Raw genomic sequence first — 6,037 nt, forward strand, 5'->3', positions numbered from 1 at the left:
TACTCGACACACCGTGAATATGAATGAAGAGGAATTCCGTACTTTTCTAGCTTCAAACATAGCCGCAGTACAGGCTGCGCTACATACCAACAATAACCTTGGATCTAGCAGTACAGAAAATCGTGTAGGATGCACCTACAAAGAATTCACTGCCTGCAAACCTTTGGAATTTGATGGAACCGAAGGACCGATCGGATTGAAACGGTGGACCGAGAAGGTCGAATCGGTGTTTGCCATAAGTAAGTGTACCGAAGAGGACAAAGTGAAGTACGCTACGCATACCTTCACAGGTTCTGCGTTAACATGGTGGAATACCTATCTAGAGCAAGTGGGACAAGACGATGCGTACGCACTACCGTGGTCAGCATTCAAGCACTTAATGAACGAGAAGTACCGTCCCAGAACCGAGGTCAATAAGCTCAAGACAGAACTTAGAGGGTTACGAACCCAAGGATTTGATATTACCACGTACGAAAGACGATTCACAGAATTGTGCCTATTGTGTCCGGGAGCATTCGAAGACGAGGAAGAGAAGATCGACGCGTTTGTGAAAGGATTACCGGAAAGAATCCAAGAAGATATAAGTTCACACGAGCCCGCCTCCATACAACAGGCATGTAGAATGGCTCACAAACTAGTGAACCAGATTGAAGAAAGAATTAAAGAACAGACTGCCGAAGAGGCCAATGTGAAGCAAGTCAAAAGAAAGTGGGAGGAAAACGGTGATAAGAATCACCAATACAACAACAACAGCAATTACAACAATAATCGCAACAATTATCCCAACAATCGCAACATCAATCGCAACTACAACAAACAGCCCAACAACAATAACAACAACAACAACAACAGCAACTACAACAATCATCCCAACAACAATAATAACCGCAACAACAACAACAACAATCAGAAGCAGCTATGCCAAAGGTGTGAAAAGTATCACTCGGGGTTCTGCACCAAATTTTGTAACAAGTGTAAAAGAAATGGTCATAGCGCGGCGAAGTGTGAGGTCTACGGACCAGGGGTTAATAGAACGAAAGGAACAAATGGTGTCGGAACGAGTAATGGCGGAGCAAGTAGTGTCGGAGCAAGTTATGCCAATGTAGTTTGTTATAAATGTGGAAAACCGGGCCACATTATTAGAAATTGCCCGAACCAGGAGAACACGAATGGACAAGGCCGCGGAAGAGTTTTCAATATTAATGCAGCAGAGGCACAGGAAGACCCGGAGCTTGTTACGGGTACGTTTCTTATTGACAATAAATCTGCTTACGTTTTATTTGATTCGGGTGCGGATAGAAGCTATATGAGTAGAGATTTTTGTGCTAAATTAAGTTGTCCATTGACGCCTTTGGATAGTAAATTTTTACTCGAATTAGCAAATGGTAAATTAATTTCAGCAGATAATATATGTCGGAATCGAGAAATTAAACTGGTTAGCGAAACATTTAAGATTGATTTGATACCAGTAGAGTTAGGGAGTTTTGATGTGATAATCGGTATGGACTGGTTGAAAGAAGTGAAAGCAGAGATCGTTTGTTACAAAAATGCAATTCGCATTATACGAGAAAAAGGAAAACCCTTAATGGTGTACGGAGAAAAGGGCAACACGAAGCTACATCTTATTAGTAATTTGAAGGCACAAAAACTAATAAGAAAAGGTTGCTATGCTGTTCTAGCACACGTCGAGAAAGTACAAACTGAAGAAAAGAGCATCAATGATGCTCCCATTGCAAAAGAATTTCCCGATGTATTTCCGAAAGAATTACCGGGATTACCCCCACATCGATCCGTTGAATTTCAAATAGATCTTGTACCAGGAGCTGCACCAATAGCTCGTGCTCCTTACAGACTCGCACCCAGTGAGATGAAAGAACTGCAAAGCCAATTACAAGAACTTTTAGAGCGTGGTTTCATTCGACCAAGCACATCACCGTGGAGAGCTCCTGTTTTGTTTGTCAAGAAGAAAGTGAAATGTCCCGTTCTTATTGATTAAAAACGTTCCATATTAATTGATTTCGTTGCGAGGTTTTGACCTCTATATGAGACGTTTTTCAAAGACTGCATTCATTTTAAAACAAACCATAACCTTTATTTCATCAATAAAGGTTTAAAAAGCTTTACGTAGATTATCAAATAATGATAATCTAAAATATCCTGTTTACACACGACCATTACATAATGGTTTACAATACAAATATGTTACAACAAAATAAGTTTCTTGAATGCAGTTTTTACACAATATCATACAAGCATGGACTCCAAATCTCGTCCTTATTTAAGTATGCGACAGTGGAAGCTCTTAATAATCACCTGAGAATAAACATGCTTAAAACGTCAACAAAAATGTTGGTGAGTTATAGGTTTAACCTATATATATCAAATCATAATAATAGACCACAAGATTTCATATTTCAATACACATCCCATACATAGAGATAAAAATCATTCATATGGTGAACACCTAGTAACCGACATTAACAAGATGCATATATAAGAATATCCCCATCATTCCGGGACACCCTTCGGATATGATATAAATTTCGAAGTACTAAAGCATCCGGTACTTTGGATGGGGTTTGTTAGGCCCAATAGATCTATCTTTAGGATTCGCGTCAATTAGGGTGTCTGTTCCCTAATTCTTAGATTACCAGACTTAATAAAAAGGGGCATATTCGATTTCGATAATTCAACCATAGAATGTAGTTTCACGTACTTGTGTCTATTTTGTAAATCATTTATAAAACCTGCATGTATTCTCATCCCAAAAATATTAGATTTTAAAAGTGGGACTATAACTCACTTTCACAGATTTTTACTTCGTCGGGAAGTAAGACTTGGCCACTGGTTGATTCACGAACCTATAACAATATATACATATATATCAAAGTATGTTCAAAATATATTTACAACACTTTTAATATATTTTGATGTTTTAAGTTTATTAAGTCAGCTGTCCTCGTTAGTAACCTACAACTAGTTGTCCACAGTTAGATGTACAGAAATAAATCGATAAATATTATCTTGAATCAATCCATGACCCAGTGTATACGTATCTCAGTATTGATCACAACTCAAACTATATATATTTTGGAATCAACCTCAACCGTGTATAGCTAACTCCAACATTCACATATAGAGTGTCTATGGTTGTTCCGAAATATATATAGATGTGTCGACATGATAGGTCGAAACATTGTATACGTGTCTATGGTATCTCAAGATTACATAATATACAATACAAGTTGATTAAGTTATGGTAGGAATAGATTTGTTACCAATTTTCACGTAGCTAAAATGAGAAAAATTATCCAATCTTGTTTTACCCATAACTTCTTCATTTTAAATCCGTTTTGAGTGAATCAAATTGCTATGGTTTCATATTGAACTCTATTTTATGAATCTAAATAGAAAAAGTATAGGTTTATAGTCAAAAAATAAGTTACAAGTTGTTTTTGTAAAGGTAGTCATTTCAGTCGAAAGAACGACGTCTAGATGACCATTTTAGAAAACATACTTCCACTTTGAGTTTAACCATAATTTTTGGATATAGTTTCATGTTCATAATAAAAATCATTTTCTCAGAATAACAACTTTTAAATCAAAGTTTATCATAGTTTTTAATTAACTAACCCAAAACAGCCCGCGGTGTTACTACGACGGCGTAAATCCGGTTTACGGTGTTTTTCGTGTTTCCAGGTTTTAAATCATTAAGTTAGCATATCATATAGATATAGAACATGTGTTTAGTTGATTTTAAAAGTCAAGTTAGAAGGATTAACTTTTGTTTGCGAACAAGTTTAGAATTAACTAAACTATGTTCTAGTGATTACAAGTTTAAACCTTCGAATAAGATAGCTTTATATGTATGAATCGAATGATGTTATGAACATCATTACTACCTTAAGTTCCTTGGATAAACCTACTGGAAAATAAAAAAATGGATCTAGCTTCAACGGATCCTTGGATGGCTCGAAGTTCTTGAAGCAGAATCATGACACGAAAACAAGTTCAAGTAAGATCATCACTTGAAATAAGATTGTTATAGTTATAGAAATTGAACCAAAGTTTGAATATGATTATTACCTTGTATTAGAATGATAACCTACTGTAAGAAACAAAGATTTCTTGAGGTTGGATGATCACCTTACAAGATTGGAAGTGAGCTAGCAAACTTGAAAGTATTCTTGATTTTATGTAACTAGAACTTGTAGAATATATGAAGAACACTTAGAACTTGAAGATAGAACTTGAGAGAGATCAATTAGATGAAGAAAATTGAAGAATGAAAGTGTTTGTAGGTGTTTTTGGTCGTTGGTGTATGGATTAGATATAAAGGATATGTAATTTTGTTTTCATGTAAATATAAGTCATGAATGATTACTCATATTTTTGTAATTTTATGAGATATTTCATGCTAGTTGCCAAATGATGGTTCCCACATGTGTTAGGTGACTCACATGGGCTGCTAAGAGCTGATCATTGGAGTGTATATACCAATAGTACATACATCTAAAAGCTGTGTATTGTACGAGTACGAATACGGGTGCATACGAGTAGAATTGTTGATGAAACTGAACGAGGATGTAATTGTAAGTATTTTTGTTAAGTAGAAGTATTTTGATAAGTGTATTGAAGTCTTTCAAAAGTGTATAAATACATATGAAAACACTACATGTATATACATTTTAACTGAGTCGTTAAGTCATCGTTAGTCGTTACATGTAAGTGTTGTTTTTAAACCTTTAGGTTAACGATCTTGTTAAATGTTGTTAACCCAATGTTTATAATATCAAATGAGATTTTAAATTATTATATTATCATGATATTATCATGTATGAATATCTCTTAATATGATATATATACATTAAATGTCTTTACAACGATAATCGTTACATATATGTCTCGTTTAAAAATCATTAAGTTAGTAGTCTTGTTTTTACATATGTAGTTCATTGTTAATATACTTAATGATATGTTTACTTATCATAGTATCATGTTAACTATATATATATCCATATATATGTCATCATATAGTTTTTACAAGTTTTAACGTTCGTGAATCACCGGTCAACTTGGGTGGTCAATTGTCTATATGAAACATATTTCAATTAATCAAGTCTTAACAAGTTTGATTGCTTAACATGTTGGAAAAATTTAATCATGTAAATATCAATCTCAATTAATATATATAAACATGGAAAAGTTCGGGTCACTACAGTACCTACCCGTTAAATAAATTTCGTCCCGAAATTTTAAGCTGTTGAAGGTGTTGACGAATCTTCTGGAAATAGATGCGGGTATTTCTTCTTCATCTGATCTTCACGCTCCCAGGTGAACTCGGGTCCTCTACGAGCATTCCATCAAACCTTAACAATTGGTATCTTGTTTTGCTTAAGTCTTTTAACCTCACGATCCATTATTTCGACGGGTTCTTCGATGAATTGGAGTTTTTCGTTGATTTGGATTTCATCTAACGGAATAGTGAGATCTTCTTTAGCAAAACATTTCTTCAAATTTGAGACGTGGAAAGTGTTATGTACAGCCGCGAGTTGTTGAGGTAACTCAAGTCGGTAAGCTACTGGTCCGACACGATCAATAATCTTGAATGGTCCAATATACCTTGGATTTAATTTCCCTCATTTACCAAATCGAACAACGCCTTTCCAAGGTGCAACTTTAAGCATGACCATCTCTCCAATTTCAAATTCTATATCTTTTCTTTTAATGTCAGCGTAGCTCTTTTGTCGACTTTGGGCGGTTTTCAACCGTTGTTGAATTTGGATGATCTTCTCGGTAGTTTCTTGTATAATCTCCGGACCCGTAATCTGTCTATCCCCCACTTCACTCCAACAAATCGGAGACCTGCACTTTCTACCATAAAGTGCTTCAAATGGCGCCATCTCAATGCTTGAATGGTAGCTGTTGTTGTAGGAAAATTCTGCTAACGGTAGATGTCGATCCCAACTGTTTCCGAAATCAATAACAAATGCTCGTAGCATGTCTTCAAGCGTTTGTATCGTCCTTTCGCTCTGCC

This window comes from Rutidosis leptorrhynchoides, chromosome 7, assembly GCF_046630445.1.
Source record: "Rutidosis leptorrhynchoides isolate AG116_Rl617_1_P2 chromosome 7, CSIRO_AGI_Rlap_v1, whole genome shotgun sequence".
Taxonomy (NCBI): Eukaryota; Viridiplantae; Streptophyta; class Magnoliopsida; order Asterales; family Asteraceae; genus Rutidosis; species Rutidosis leptorrhynchoides.